This window comes from Petaurus breviceps, unplaced genomic scaffold, assembly GCF_028583685.1.
Source record: "Petaurus breviceps papuanus isolate PSGF00001 unplaced genomic scaffold, PetGlider_PUasm1.0 91041, whole genome shotgun sequence".
Classification (NCBI taxonomy): Eukaryota; Metazoa; Chordata; class Mammalia; order Diprotodontia; family Petauridae; genus Petaurus; species Petaurus breviceps.
Genome location: NW_027187400.1, coordinates 2,896,029 through 2,913,292, shown reverse-complemented (window position 1 = coordinate 2,913,292; position 17,264 = coordinate 2,896,029). Strand labels below are relative to the sequence as shown.

At 41.6% G+C, this 17,264-nt stretch overlaps 1 pseudogene; it reads right to left on the bottom strand.

Moving 5' to 3' along the window:
- Positions 1–350: 350 nt before the first annotated feature.
- Positions 351–9,223, bottom strand: LOC138154280 (ankyrin repeat and SOCS box protein 13 pseudogene; annotated as a pseudogene).
- Between the last annotated feature and the right edge of the window lie 8,041 nt (positions 9,224–17,264).

Here is a 17,264-nt window from a genome sequence, read left to right as displayed (position 1 = left end):
TACTGTGAGTCACTTTGGGGAAGTTCATCAAATAAAGGGAGCCTAGACTATAGCAACTTCTTTTCCACTAACTAATTTTCTGGCTGTGACAGTGACAAGATTAAAGTACAAATTCCAGTATGAGCTATCCCAGAAGCATGTCAGCTATAAAGAACTAAGAGTTAGTGCTTTCTTATTACACTTGAAATACTTTCTCTGATAGAACAGAGGGACAAGTGGAAATGTTCTGTATATGGTTTTAATACCACTACAGACACAGAAGTCATTTTTCTCTGCCAGATATTGGAAAGAGTAATTATAGCAACACAGGATAAAATCCCAAGACCTCTTCTCCCTTCCATGTCTTTGTCTTAGGTGTGTGAAAGGTAATTGATTGGCCTTAGAGAAATATCCAACTTGGCAGTTTTCTCAAGCCCTCTGATGCCAGTGGCCTTCCTTAAGCTCACTCTGCAAAGTTGTGACAAGGTCAGAGGTGTTTCTGCATAATACGCAAAGCATTTAGCAGAAGTTCTGTTGCTCCAAGGATAATTAGAAGGCTCCTTTTCTCCATTGTCCCAGGCACAAATGTTGCCTCCAAACTCCACTAGTATCTCAGTCAAGTCTACATTCTTTACTTTGACTGCATGATGAAGAGCTATCTCATGCAAGTTCCCTACCTCACATTGGCTCCTGCATTAAGCAGCACTTTCACAATCCAGATGCTCCCTTGCACAGGCAACATGCATTGGGGCACCAAAATGGTAGCCATCAGCTTCTAGATGAGCTCCAACATCAATGAGGAGCTGCACACATTCACAACCCCCCAGTCATGCAGGCTTCATGCAGTGGGATGCAGTATACATTGCCCCATGAGAAAGTAGCAGTTTCACACATTCAATGTTGCCCAAGGCACCGACATCACAAAGAAGGGCACTACCATCAATGTTTCCCACATCCACTCTGGCTCCAGCAGCCAGTAGAAGTTTCACACATTGTGTTTGACTCTGAAGGCTAGCCTTATGGAGAGGTATGATGGAGTCCGCAGTGGCCACATTGACATAAGCACCATTCTTTTTCAAAAAATTTTTTTTAATTTTAATTTTTGCTTTTTGGAGTGGGGAGAGCAGGGCAATTGGGGTTAAGTGACTTGCCCAAGGTCACATGGCTAGTAAGTGTTAAGTGTCTGAGGTCGGATTTGAACTCAGGTCCTCCTGACTCCAGGGCAGATGCTCTACTCACTGTGCCACCTAGCCACCCCCATAAGCACTGTTCTTAATCAGTTGTTGTAGTTGTATGGTTTCATCCAGTTGGACAGCTTCATGAACAGGTGTCCTATCTACCCAGAAACCAATTTCTCCCAAGGAGCTGCCCACATTCCCCCAGCTCCTTCCTGTTCACCGGATCTTCTGCCTTGACTCCTTTCTCTTCATAGTAGTAACCCAGCACCTGGGCAAGACAGGAGGGGGATGCAAGGAGCTATAACTCTAATTTTCTTGAAGAGATTTTTTCTCTTTCCTTGTTTTCTTCTATTTCTTTGCGTTGTTTATTTAAGAAAACCTTATCTCCTTTCTATTCTCTGGAATTCTGCATTCAGTTGGGTATATATTTATTTCCCCTTCTCCTTCACTTTTTTGCTTTGCTTCTTCCCCAGCAATTTGTAAAGCTTCATCAGGCAGTCATTTTGCTTTCTTGTTCTTCTTTTTCTTTGGGATACTTTTTGTTGCTGCTTCCTATACAATATTGTGAGTTTCTATCCATTGTTCTTTAGGCACTCTATTGACCAAATTTATTCATCTTAAATGTATTCATCACCTCCACTTCTTATTCATAGGGGATGTTATTTAGGTCATACCTATATGGTTGGATGGTTTTCCCCACTTTCTTCAATTTAAATCTAATTTTTCCAATAAGAAAGCTGATGATCTGAGTCAGCTCCAGGTCCTGTTTTAACTGACTGTATAGAGCTTCTCCACCTTTGGTTGCAAAGTATATAATTGATCTGATGTAGATATTGACCACCTGGTGATGTCTATGTGTAGAGTTGGCTTTTGGGTTGTTGAAAAAGAGGGTTTTCTATGGCCAGTGAGTTATCTTGACAAAATTTCTCAATCTTTTCCCTGCTTCATTTTGTACTCCAAGGCCAAACTTGTCTGTTATTCCAATTACCTTTTGATTTCCTACATTGGCATTTCAAGCCCCTGTGATGAATGTGACATCTAATATCTCATTAAGTTTTTTGGGGGGCTGCCATTTTATAACCTTAACTGGTACTGACTACAGAGTACATTAAATTTCCCAACCCCTCTTAAAAAAACAGGATGTGGATACTGAGGCAGTTAAATGGAGCAGTTGATAGAACATTGGACTTGGAGTCAGGAAGACCTGAGTTTGAATCCTTTCTCAGGCATTTACTAGCTGTGACCCTGGGCAAATCACTTAACCTTTACCTGGCTTAATTTCCTCAACTGTGAAAATGAAATGATAATAGCATCAAGTCCAAAGGATTGTTTGTTACAAGAATTAAATGATGGAACGCATCCAAAGTACTTTCTGAAACTTAAAGTACCCTATAAATGCTAGCTGTTATTATTTCTACCTCTACACCATTTTGTAATTGTGATTTTGTCATCATCTGTAGAACTTTATCACTATTAAATTGATTGATGGGTTCCCCTATTCTGGAGGCCCGACTTGGGCATTCATCATGTTAGCTTCATGTGCTCTACACATCTGATAAGTGTATCATTTTTATCACCGTCCAAATCACTGAAAAAAAATAAGTTGAAGAGCAGAGGGTCAAGCCCAGATCCTTGGGGCACTCCACTGGAGATCTCTTCCCAAGCTAAATATTGCTTGTTGAATGACTCCTTTCTAGGTCCAGTTATTATTATTTTTTTTTTGCCAAGTTCCAATTCTATCTGTCTGTGCTGTCATTCCTAACCCATGTCTTTTTCTCAAGTCCACAGTCATAGTACAATGTATATGGTACAAGAATGGAGACTCAGTGGATTACATATTGAAAGTATTTTGTAAATCTTCGAGGGCAATAACATGACAATATCAGCTTGTCCTATGGAAACAGTGTGGTACAACATGAAGTGCTCTGAATTTGGATTCAGGAAAGTCTTGGATTTGAATCTTACCATTCTTGTTGGTGGTGGTCCTTTGTTCTTGAAGAGGACCAATGACATTACAAGGGTGAGGTCTTGACTTACACATTAACCTTAACTAGTTGTATGACCAGACTTGAGTCACTTAAATTTTGGAACTCAGTTTTCTCATCCATAAAATGGGAATAATAATGTCTTTATTTCCTATGGTATCTCAGAGGGTTATTATGGGCATTAAATGAGATAAGGGATATTAAATGCTATAGAAATACATAGAGCTTGATGCTCAGGGAATTAAGTGACTTGTCTTTGGTCACACAGCTATCGAGCTACTAGAAAAAGGATTTGAACCTGGCTCCTCATTGCTCCAAGTTCAACTTTCGATTCATTGCATCAAATATCCCTCTTGCTAGGTAAATGCCAGTTGTTAATTATAGCATAAAATAAATAAATAATATAAATATATTAAACAATATATTATTTAATAATATATTATCATATACTGTATTATAATATATAAATAAATAATGTTAAATAAAAATAATTCTAAAATAATATAAAATGAAGAGACCAACATGTAGTTGGAAAGGGATTTACACATACCAGAGACTTTATTCCTGTTCTCTTTTGTGCTAGTGTCTGAGTAGGCATCTAGTTTACCCCTGGGCAGGTGTAATGGAAATGCAGATTTAAAGATCTTCCCTGCCCCTAGGCTAACGTGCACCTGGAGCCTGGGGTGGGAGGCTTGTTTTTCAGTTGATACTTTTTGATTGGCCAGTGGGTCCAAAAGGTTGTTACATTCTCTGAGCCAGGAGAAGGCTATATAAGCCCTGATGTGTAGCTTTGTTTTGGGACTCACTTTGAGAAGTGTTCTGTGATTTGATCTGAATTCTGGGAAGCCGTTGTTGAGAGTCCCCCGGCTTTGAAAAACCCAGAATGTGGAAACCCAGATGTTGACTGGGTATGGATGTAATGGTTGGACAGTTTGGAAATCTGTCTACTTGATGTTTCTGTCTTGATAATTATGCCTGTATACTTTGAGATTCGGGGTGCTGACCTTTTCTCCTGAATAAGGTAAACGATATATGTCTGACTGATTAAAGTAAGCTTGTTAACCCATTTTGAGTCGCTTTCCTTTAACAAAGCAGATCCAAGAACCTGTGTGAGCAGGCACCCTGGGGACACTGGGGTGCTTGCTGCAACAGCAGGGCAAGATAGAACAGGACAAACTTCTTATGGGACCCCTGGTCTTCCTGGTCCAAGAAATGCCTGGCCTGGTTCTGGGCCTTTTCCTCATGGATTTCCAGATGTCGGGGAGCAGATGTTATTTCTGCAAATCTGATAGCAGCAGGAGTGTGGGTATATCTGCTCACAGGTGCTTGTGGAGCCTGGGCACAGGCCAGCACTCATACACCTTTGGCTGGGGCCTGCTGTTCTTACTCACAGGAAGGACCAACAGCACCCTCATTGTTGAATTCAGAACATTTTGGGCCTTTGGTTTTATGTATCTTTGGAATTTGTTGATTCTCAATCACAACTCCTGCAGAAATTTTGCCAGGTCTTTCCCCTCCCAACAGTGTCGTTGTCTACCAGCTGCTGACCCTTTACTCTTAGCGTCCTATTCTGTATCCCTAGTGACCCCACAATTTCTGCTCCTTTCTTAAGTGCCGCCACAACTTATGCCCTTCTCCCAGTGTCTCTCTAAACCTTATCCTCTCCACCAGTATTCCCAGAATCCCAGCCTCTCCCTTGAGTGTTCCCTCAACCTCTCCTCCTCTCCCTAAATCATCCTTACAACCCTTATATCTTTTCTCAGCGTCATCTCCCCCTGTAGCCAGATAGTACCTATTTCTGCCTAATATCCCTTCAGCCATTGTCTCCCTCCCCTCGGGGTTCCCCTAGTCTCTCACCCCTGCTCCTCTCCCTGTAAATTCAACTTCTCCAAATAGTGTCCTTCAGTATCTTTCAGATCCTTTCCATCTCCTCCCACTGGCCCTTCCTCTCCTCAAAGGACTCTCTAAAACACCTTCCTCCTACATCCTTCCCGCTTCCCCTGAACATTGTTGTGAATGATATCTTCTTCCTCAGATCCCACACACCATGGTTCTTATCTCTCCTATGCCCCTGGATATTGATAAGAGGGAGCCCTTCTAGAGGGGTGTGACCAAGATGGTAAGAGTAATGGAGATCGATAAACCAGTAGGTCCCTGTTACCTCTGGATCAAATATAAAACCCTCTGTCTGACTTTTGTTTTGTTTTTTGCTTTTTTTGGAGGGGGAGAGGGAGGGCAATTGGGGTTAAGTGACTTGCCCAGGATCACACAGATAGTTTTTGTGTTGTGTCTGAGGCTGGATTTGAACTCAGGTCCTCCTCACTCTAGGGCCAGTGGTCTATTCACTGTGCTACCTAGCTGCCCCTCTTTGTTTGACTTTGAAGACACTTCATAATCTCTTCCCTTTGCCATTTCAAATCTTCTTACACCTTACTCGCCCAAATCTGCTACGATCCAAGGACACCGGCCTTCTTGGATGCTGGACTTCTTGCTGTCCCTCTCATTGGACACAATGATTGTCTCCCACCCTTGGAATCTCTCCTTGCTCATCTCCACTTCCTGGTTTCCCTCAAGACTTTGCTAAAATCCCACCTTCTGCAAGAGGCCTTTCCTGAACCCTCTTGATGCCAGTGCCTTCTCTCTCAGAATACCCCCAAGTCAACTCGCATTTATCTTGTATGTGCATCAATTGTTTTTATTTTGTCTTCCCACAAGACTGGGAACTCCCTGAGAGCAGAGACTATCTTTTGCCTTTTTTTTGTATCCTGTGTTTAGCACTGTGTTTGGCATATAGTAGGTGCTTAATAAGTGCTTGTTGACTTGACCATGCCAACCAAGGATCATTTGAAGCAATGGGATATTTAGCCCCTAGAAGAGGTGACTTAGCCAGAATATGATTACAGTCTGCTGGGTGATCACTTCTTCAGTCTACTGTCTCCAAGATGACCACTGGGCCAGAGTCATACCGGGCTGCCATACTTCAAATACTTGTAGTCTCCGGGTTTGATGCTATCTCTTTCACGGGTTCAGAATAAAAGGTACTTTCTGTTTCTTCTAAAGGGGAGGATAACATGTAGCTCATTCTCACCATTTTAGTTCTGCGCTACTAAATGCTGGTTACACAAAAAATCCCAATAGCTAGTAAACCTCTTCATCAAGGTAATCAGAAATCAGAGGAGTTATGCAGATTAGAATAGATAAATGAATACACCAGAGTAAATGAGCTCCTCCGGGGCAGAGAGAGGATGATTTTTACCAGGGGAGAGCCAGCTAGGCTCTAGGAATCCAGGCACTAGGCACTAGGAATCCAGGGGCATCCTGGGGGTTGATTTCTCCATATGACTGACTCTGGGGAAATCTCCCATCTGTCATTCAAAGCTGGCACCTGCCTCTTACCCCTCTCTCGAGCTCCTTCTCTGCCTCTCCCAGCACTCTCTTGTAATCTGAAGTCTCTTTTCCACTTATGCAGGTCAGCTATATCGAGGGCTCAGGGGACTCTCAGCCAATCGGGAGTCAAGTTTCCCCCATGTTAGCAGCACATAGTACTACAGGGCTGTCCCTCAGGACGCATCCTCAGGTTTGGGGTGGGAATGGCATTCTACTGCATTTTGAGGAAGGCTCTTTAATGGTGACAACTGTCAAAAAGTAGATGGGGTTACCTTGGGAGGTCCTGGGGTCTCCATTGCTGGGAGTCTTTAAACAGAAGTTTTCAAACCACTTGTTACACATGGAATTTCTGCCTAGGCTTGGGTTGGACAAAATAAACCATCAGATCCTTGTCCACTCTGAGACACTGATCCTTATTAGAACAGGTAGCAGAAAGATGGGCTGTTATACTTGCCTCTGGGCTCTCCTTTTTCCAATTATCTATAAACCCAGCTTTGTTGACCCAGTTTTGATTATTCATGTCAACAAACCCAATGAAATTTTCCTCCTAGTCCTTTCATCCGGTTTTTAAAGGTCAGTGGATTGCCGTGGCCTCTGTTCACCCTGGCCTTTGCCTATTTTCCTATGCTAGTTGATTGTGTCTAGACATTTCTCCAGTGAGTGGGTGGCAATGACCTTGGAAGATGGAGTAGCTCTTGGAAAATGAGCAATCATCTTCCTCCCCCTGGAGAAAATGTCCTGGAATTATCTTGGGGATTTGGGGAAATTTCTGAGATAGATCTCATTATCAGAAAACTCACTGCCTGCTGCCTGTTTCCTCTTCGGCTTCTGCTACATGCTTTGCATTCTTTTACTTCAGCTGATAACAGAATTTTTAATTATTATAATTATCACTTGAAAAATTGGGTTCCTGCCGTAGAAAATTAGAATGAGATCCTGCTACCTGAAAAAAAAAAAACCTGCAACTTCCAATTGGGGATTTTGTTTCCTGACACAATGAGAAATAGAAGGTGGTGTGTGTCCTCAGAAGTGTCCCATATCTGCCTTGAGGTATGAATACAGATGTGGAGAGAGGTCCAGGTGCGTGACCACAAGCAATAAGGGAGATGGGGAATCAAAGTGAAAGATGTTGCTGGCTAGAGTAGGGAGACATGGAGAGGCTAGATGGAGAATTAGCTCTGGTGGCCTGCTGACCTTTGGGGACCAGAGATTTAGGAAAGACTAGCTAAAATCCTAGCTCTGCCACTCCCTGCAAGGCATTTTGCCTTAAAACACCTTGGCTTCAGTTTCCTTATCTGTAATGGGGAAGGGATTGGGCTAGATGACCTTTGAGATTCATCCCTTCTGTCTCTAAAACTATAATTACAACTAAAATAACTAGTGGTTTGTACTGTCTCTCCTGGTTGTGGTTGGGTGGTTTGTCCTTTGTTCTTGAAGAGGACTATGACATCAGGAAGATGATGCCATGATTTGCAAGTGAATTGGATTTAAGTGAGTCAGGGCTCTGTAAGGTCATCAGCCTCACTTTCTCCTCCAGAGCCATCTGGGTCCAGTGGCCAGATATGGTGCAGGACAATAGGAGATGTCCCTCTCTCCTTGTAACCTTATTGGCTCCCATGGGTTTAATTACCATCTCTTTTCAGATGACTCGTAGAACTATAAGTCAGTCTCTCTCTAAGGATCATTGATTGCCTATTGGCCATTTCAAACTGGATGTCCTGTAAACATCTCAAACTAAATGCAACCAAAACTGAGCTTATTATATTTTCCCCCTTAAACCACCCCCACATTCCAAGCTTTCCTATTTCTGTTGAAGGTACCCTTTCTTTGAGCCTCCCTGGTTCATAACATCAGTTTTATCCTAGACTCCCCCCATCTCACACATCCAATAATTTGCCAGATCTTGTGGTTTCTGAATCTTTCACATCTACCTTTTTCTCCATTCACAGTTACCTTCTCAGCTTCAGACCTCATCACCTCATGCCTAGATTACTGCAGCATCCTCTTCATGGGTCTTCTTCCCTCGAGTCTCTTACAATTTCAGTCCATTCTGCTTTCAGCTGCCCAAGTAACTTTCTATAAGTGTAGATCTGCCAGTGCACATAATGACCCTAGTCAACCTCAGTGGCTTCCTGTTGCCTCTAGGATAATTATCTAAACTCTGGTGTTTGTCTTTGAAAACCTTTTAAACCCAGTTCCAACCTATCTTTATAATCTCAAAGGATGTTGAGCCTCTATACTCTGTGATCTAGCCAAATGTGGCCCTCTCCATGGTCCTTGAACTAGGCACACCATTTCTTATCTCTGTGCCTTGAATTGGCCATCCCACATACTCTCTTTGACCATTTGCCTCTTTTCTTTCTTTAAGATTCCAATTTGTACATGAAGCCTTTCCCAATTCCTCTGATTGCTAGTGCCTTCCCTCCCAAATTACTTTGCATTTAACCACCTTGTATATACTTTTATTTGTTCACTTTATATGCACACTGTGTGTATTTACATGTGTGCTTGTTGTCTTTTCAATTAAAGTATAAGTTCCTTGCCAATAGGGATTATTTTATTCTTCATACTTGGATCCCTAGTGCCTAGCACAGTATAGTAGGGCACATAGTAGTATGCATTTATAAATGCTTGTTGATTTATGGTTATGATTCTAAAAAACTATAACTATGCCTCACTGGATTGTGGAGCCATGAATGATAAAGAATGGGCTAAAGTAGTTGGGGGAAAAGAGAATGCTGAATGGTACTAATAATGGTTAGTCTCCTATGACCTTTCCTGAGAATCATAGAATATAAGAGATGGAAGATAAGTGATGTCAGAGGTCATCTGGTCAAGCTTTTGTTTAAACAGGGACCCTCTTCTTTGGCCTCACCAGCAAGTGACTTTCAACAACCTCGAATACTGTGAAGCTTGCTGTCTCCTGACATAACCCATTTCACTTTTGGATAGTTTTGATAGTTAGAAAGTTTCTCCTTGAATATCAAACTGAAATATGCTCCTCTGTAATTTCATACTACAGGAGAGTATGGCTGATGGGGTTCTAGTTATAGGTTTTAAGTGATGGAGTACAAGTGACAGATTGCAGATAATGAGATATGGGAGACGGGGGTGAAGGGGTAGGGGTGATGGAGTATGTGTGATGGAGTGCAGGTAATGGAGTATGGAGGTGGTGGAATGATGGTGACAGGGAGGGGGTGATGGAGTCTAGGTAATGGAGTATGGATGATGGGGTGTAGGTGAAGGGGTATGAGTGATAGAGGAATATGAGTGTATAGGTGATGGCACAAGGGTGACAGGGTGTGGATAAAGAAGTACAGGTAATGGAGTGCAAATGATGGGGTTTAGATGAGAGGGTGTGATTGATAGTACAGGTGATGTAGGGGAAAGTGATGACAGTACAGTGATATAGATGAGAGTTCATGTGATGGGGTAGAGGGAGTGCTGTGTAGAAAATGGGATGTGGGTGATGGCTACAGGTTGTGGAATGTTGATGCAGAAGAGCTGGTATGTGTGATAATATGGGATATGTGTAATGGGGTACAGGAGATGGGGGGTGTATAGTGGAATAGAGGGAATGAAGTGTGCAGCTGTTGTTTCATAGAGGGCATCATGCAGTCCCAGTGTAGAAACCTGGACAAGATTTGGGGAAGGTTATGGTAGGCAGAGCTGTTCCTTCCATTCCTCTTAGTCCTGCAGTGTGGGGGAAAATTGACAGAACAACTTCTAAGCAATTCTTTGGCCAAGGAACAATGGAATTCATTCTGAGACTATAGCTTAGTGTAATTATTTTTTCAGCATGGCTTCCGAGGAGCAGAGTTGCTGTCCAATCTAATCCTTTCCCAATTCTATTTTGTCATTTATTTGCATGGAGGTACTTTTAGAAAATCTCTATGGCAGGAAAGTTGGAGTGTTGGAAAAGATGGGGCAGGATGGATTGACAGTTTCTAGGATACAATCTATTAATGCCAAATAATTCATTAGAGATCTGCTGTGCTTCCCACCTTGACCTAGGTTTCAGGAGCGAGAGATTTCAAAGATCTGTAAATTCCTTGGTGGTTAGGAGTGGTCAAGGAATATAAATCCTAAGTTGACCCCCACATCTTTCTCTGCACATAGACATGAAAGTCCTACCTGGATGCCTCATTATAGAATGTAGGTGACACTGGGTTAAAGGTGATGGGTTTCCCTTTATTTGGTTACTCATACTCCACCATCCCTATCACATCACTTAACTATGACAATGGAATGCACATTTTTTTGAGTCCCACCAAAATGAAAAGTTTCCAGTATGGAACTGGGTGTGGTCCAAAAACCAGCACAATAAATTACAAAGTGGTGGTGATGAAATTAAGCAAAACAATAACAACAACAATAAAGAGAATTGATGCTTATTAATATTTGTTGCAAAAGAATGAAAAGGTAAAGAAATTCTACAAATATCTCCATGAGATTCTCCAAAATATGTCAATACACAATTTAGTGTGTGGTGACTTCAATGCAATGTTTAGATCAGGATAGTCAAGGATATATGGGAAAGTGTGGTTGAGATTAAGAAATAAAAGAGGTTAAATCTTACAGAACTGATGGAGATCATAAGATCATAGAAGTATAATCAGGGAGTGACTTTGTAGTCATCTAGCCCAGCCCCCTTCATTTAACAAATGAGGAAACTGAGGCCCAGAGGGGGGAAGTGGCTTGCTCAACATTACAGTGCTAAGAAGAGACAGGGCCAGGATTTAAACCCATTTTCTGTCTCCAAATCCAGTGCTCTTTCTACTGTAAAATGTAGCTGCTTTTGCATCTATGTCTCATGAATATTCTTTTCAAGAAGAGTTGAAGGGTACTGGTTATAGAGAGCACCCAACACAAAAACATAAAAATGCAATTGATTATGTCTTAATGGACAGAAAATGACCAAATATCAATTTAGAAGTAATTTCCAAATCGCCTGTCTCTATGTGGACCATCAACTTGTTAGACTGAAAGTCAAAATCAACCACAAATTATAAAATACACTGTAATGACAACTCCGACCTGATCTATTTGAACACAATATCAATGTGAAGAAAAAGAGAAATGGGTAAAGAAAAACACATTTGTGGACAATCTCCATTCCCTTTGGAAGGTGAAGTGATTTAAAGCCTCTACCATATAAAAGAACTTAGGACACACACATATACATGCACATACATACATACACATATATACCTACATACACCCCTACAACTCCACATATATACAAATAACATACATATACACATATACATGCACAGACACGTACATATTCCAGTCATTAGGCACTTGTTTTCCTTGCCAAGCAAAGAAACCCAGAAGCTTGAATACAAACTGCTTTGCAAAACTGTATGGAGGAAAATGGTGAAACAGCATTACCTTCACAAAACAATGAAAAGCAGTTGGGGGGAAAATGAGTTTTTAGAAAGCTTAACCTAAGACTCAAATAATCTGGACCATTCCAACCACATTTAATGGTAGAACTGGAAGGAGGACAATAAAAAATGAAACAATTGGAAAATGTATTTGTATTTTTTTTTAAAACAAACTATTGGATTTAACAGCGATAATGGGGTCACCACATTTGTACTCTAACCCATCTGGGTCCCTGATACGCTATTCAAGAGAGTGGAAAAGAAGATGAAGGAGTGGGGGTGGGGGAGGAAGGAGGCAACTAGATGGGAGGAAGTGTATTCAGAAGAACTCTCTCTTAGAGATGACGCTGCTTTAAGAATGCTGAAAGTATTGATTTTTAAGATCTCTGAAAGGGTGGCCAATACCGAATCATTAGAAAAAAAAGAAGGGCATTACTACAGGAAAAAAGGGGGATTGAGTGAATATCAATAACTAGCAATCCATATCTGTACTTCTCATTTTCATAAAATTTTGTAAGAATGGTATATTGCTATATCCAGAGCATTCTTGATGATGACAATAATAGCTAATATTTACATAATGCCTACTATGTGGTGGGTACTGTGCTAAGCACTTTACAAAACTTTTCTCATTTGGTCCTAATAACAACCATGGGAGGTAGGTGCTGTTAGTATCCCCCTTTTACAGATGAGGAAATTGAGGCAGGCAGTGATTAAGTGACTTGCCCAGGATCACACAGTTCATAAGTATCTGAGGCTGGATTTAGAGCTGGGTCTTCCTGACTCCAGGTCCAGGGCTCTATCTACTGTGCCACCCAACTAAAGTATGAGAAGGGAACAGGTTGGCTTTTGCAGGTGATTTTTCTAAAACAGACTCTTTTTAGTGATTACATAATTATCCAAAATTTTCAGAGAAAAAATTCCACTGTCGGTATTTTTGGTTGAAAAAATATTTTGATTTCATAAAATAAGAATTCAGTCTTAGAGGCTGTTCTCCAGAAAGGTGTCTTCCATGAGTGTGTTAAGATACGAATGAATGAAAAAGCATTTTTTGGGCACCTACTATGCACTGGGAGCTGGGGATAGGAATACAAAAGTGAGATAGTCCCCACTCTCCAGTTGCTTCTCTTCTATATATAGAGAGATTAAGGGCCATGGCAGGGAGCTTTGGTCTGTAGAGTTACAGGGATCGTGAGAGGAGCCATGGGGTAGTTCATTGTTCCATCTTCTTCAGGAGCAATTGTAGCATTGCTTTTATTACTATTTCTAGAGCAAGATAAAGAGGTTGAAATTGGGAAAAGGGAGAATGTGGGGGAGGTGGTGACTTGTGTGCATCAGGGCAGATGGTAAGATGGCCAGATGTCTCCAATGGGAAGGTCCTGGTTTCCTGAATGGGATGTGAAGCTTGATCTAGGGAGACCTAGAGACAGGGGTTAGGTGGGTTTGCAGTTTCCCACCATTCAGAGCTGATGAGTCCCAGATCTTCTCCCATTATATTAGATATGTTGATAGATGCAACAACAGAGATAAGTCTGTTTGATGACCCTTTTATTTGTCATCAAGCAAGGCATAATAACATAGTTTAGTCAACAAGCATTTATTAGCCACTTACCACGTGTCACTGTCCTAAGTGTGAGGATTTCAAAGAAAGGCAGAAAAAACAACAACAAAAAATCCCTGATATTTATTTAAATATCTAAATATATACAAGATATATACGGAATATGAAGGTAATTGAAAGAAGAAAGCCTTGGCAACTGAGAGTCGAGGGGTTGTAGCAGCAAGCCCCCTAGCATACCCAGAATGGCTACTAGCACAGGTTCTTTGATCTGCTTTTCTAAAGGAAAGCAATTCAAAAAGTGTTAACAATCTTACTTTAATCAATCAAACATATATCGTTTACCTAGTTGAAGGGAAAAAGTCAGCACCCTGAACTTCAGAGAATATAAACAGAAGTTAAAAGAGAAAATAACAATCCAGCAGACAGGGCTTCTAGCTGTCTGACCATTACATCCATACCTAGTTAGTCACCAGAGAGAGAAGCACCAACATCTGGGTTTTCAAAGCTGGGGGGCTCAATAGCTGCCCAGAGTCTCATCTGGCCAAATCACACAACTCTTCCCAAAGGGACCCCCACAGCAAATCCTCACATCAGGGTATATATAGCCTTCTCCTGGGTCAGAAACCATCACAACCCTCCTTACCCACTTGACTATGAAGTAACAAAAGTTGTGTCTTCCTGAAAAACAAGCCTCCTACCACAGGCCCCTATTAGGTGAGCACATGAAGCCTATTAGGGGGCAGAGTATACTTTCAAATCAGGAAAGGTTCTCAAGTTCACTTTAGGCTTATTAAGGGGCAGGGAAGATCTTCAAATTTATCTTACCATTACAGGGGTATGGTGAGGCAAGGCCTTCTAAAGAAGGTGGGATTCGAGCTATTCTTGGAGAATGCTAGGAGGTGAAAGTGAGGGTGGGGGGCAGAGCATTGGAAGCATGGGTGACAGTCAGTGCAAAGTCAAGGAGACTGGAGTTAGAGTGTTATGTTCAAGGAACTGCTGAATGACCAGTGTGGATGGATTGTCAAGTACATGAAGGGAAATAAGGTAGGAGAAGGCTGGAAAGGTAGGAAGGGGCCAGACTATGAAGAGTTTCAAACAGATTTCTTTGCTTACTCCTCGAGGTCATTAGAAGACACTGGTTGGAGGCAAGGTGTGTGACACACATTCATACCTATGCTTGAGAGGAGAATATATTGGAGTGCGGAGGAGTTACCTGAGGCATGGTGAGGGGTGATGAGGGCTTGACCTAGGGTTGTCTCAGTGTGAGTGGTGATATGAGGGTAGATACAGGAAATGCTGTAAGGGTAGAAACAACAAAATTTGGTAATAGATTGGATATATGGAATGAGAATGAAGAATGAAGAATGGCACTGAGGTGGTGGGCTTGGATGCTTAAGAGAATGGGGGTGCCATCAATAGCGATAAGGAAGTCTGGGAGAAGGTGATGGTGGTATGGGGCTTCAGGAGAAGAAGACAGTGAGTTCTGCTTTGGACATATTGAGTTTGGGATATGGAACATCTAGTTCATGATGAGTAAGAGGCAGCTGGAGATGTATGACTTTAATTCAATAAAGAAACTAGGCTTGAATTTTTGTGCAATTGTGCCTTACTTAAATCCAATTTATGTAAAAGTCAAGACCTTACCCTGTGATGTCATCAGTCCTCTTCAAAAACAAAGGATGAACTACAACAAAGCCTGAATTTAAAGATTTAGGAATTGTCTGCAGAGATGCTAATTGAAACCATGGGAGCTGATGAGATCACCAGGTAATGCAGCATTAGAGGGAGGAGAGCAGAGGACTCAGGATAGAGTCTTGGGGGCTACCCAAGGTTAGTGGGCACAGCCTGGATGGAGATTCAACAAAGGAGACTGAGAAAGAGCAGTTAGCAGATGGGAGAACCAAGAGAGAAGAGTGTTACAAAGACCTAGAGACAAAAGATAATCCTGAAGGAGAAGGTGATTGGCAACATTGAAGGCTTCAAGAGGTAAAGAGAGGCTCAGGAATGAGAAAAGGCCAAGAGATTTGGCAATTAAGAGATCACCTTCAACTTTGGAGAAAGAAGATTAAACGGAATATTGAGGATGATGAAGGCATTCACCATTGTCCTGGAAGTAGTTCAGTTTATGATAGGCAACTAAACAGAAAGCCCATTGAACCATACCCTGGAGAGATACTGCTGATGGATAATCACTAAACAGACAGACAAGAGTGGTCTGTCTGACATGTGGAAAATCATCTCAAACTCTTAACAAGTCCAAGGTGCTCTCTGAAACCAAAAAGAACCTACTGTTTTTTTTTTCAACTCCAGTATTCTGGGTGATGCTATATAGCCGTGAATCAGGGAATGCTACTATCTCTAAAGAATCAAAATTGCAAGTGACCCAAAGGGCAATGGAGAGATAAACAGTAGGAGGAAATAGGTTGTCGCACATTACCAATGATGACTTGCTTACATGAAGGGTAGGAAAGATAATCAGCTGAAAATGGGGCAGGCCAGCAAGAGGGAAGAATGGATAATGTGAGCATTGCATTGGCATTCATGTAGCAGGATTTTTTTCCTCACATAGTATTAAAAGGCCTAAAGGAAGACCTCCAGCTCATTGAATAGACTACTTACAGAAGGTTTTTGGAAAGATATGGACAAGAGTTGAATCCACATCATTGATATTTTAGTTGATATACATTTAGTATATATAGAAGCCATTGGGTGATATGATGGATAGAGCAGTAGCCTTGGAGTCAGGCTAGGTTAAGTTCAAATCCAGTCTTCCTGGCTAAGTGATTCTGGGAAAGTCACTTTAACCTCTGTCTGCCTTAGTTTTCTCATCTGTTAAATGGGGATAATGACAGCATCTCCTTCCTAGGGTTATGAAGATCAAATGAGATAATATTTGTAAAAAGCTTAGCAAGTCTTAAAGTGCTGTATACATATTTTTGGTGGTTGTTGTTCGGTTGTGTCCAACTCTTCGTGACTCCATTTGGGGTTTTCTTGGTAAAAATACTAGCATGGTTCTCCATTTCCTTCTCTGATAGAAATACTAGTTATTGTCATTGCATACAAGCAGTGTATGCACAGAACTCACATCTCTGAGGCTAACTCATGCCTCTGCTAGCTTGTGTATACTGAAGGTGATTTTCCTGCCCTTTCAGCTCTTAACTGACATCCAGGGAATGTTAAAAAAATAGACAAGTGGTATTCCCACTGTAACGGAGACCCACTCCTTCCCTGCAAGCACACAATTGACAATATTTCAGGAGAAGCTTTAATTAAAAGGAGGAAAATAAAACAGGATTTTTGAATGAACGACCACTAGTTATCAGAGGTCAGAGATTTAGAGCTGGAAAAGGCCCTAGAAATCTTCTAATTTTACCCTCTTATTTCATGGAGGAGGAAACTGAGGCCCAAGAGAGAGAAGTGAATTGCTCAAGGTCAAAGCAGTAATACATAGTAGAGTCAAGATTTGAACCCAAGTCCTCTGGTTTTGAATTTGGTATTTATTCAGAGACTAGGTGCTACATTCATTCCCTTTCAGGATGTGTCTTAAGTCCTTAGCACATATGATCCTTCGACTGTCTGCCCCACTGCCCAATCCTGTTTTGACTTACTTCTCCCTCCTGGTGAAAGGGCATGGTGGTGGTGGTGACATTTTAATTCTCTCTCTCCAACTTCTGGCTGTTTCTCATGATGTTTGCTGCTCCACCGAGCTGCCGAAAGCGCCATTAATTTCTCAGGAAGGTGAGGCTAAGTCTCACACTCTTGGTCATCTGCCTCATGCAAAGTG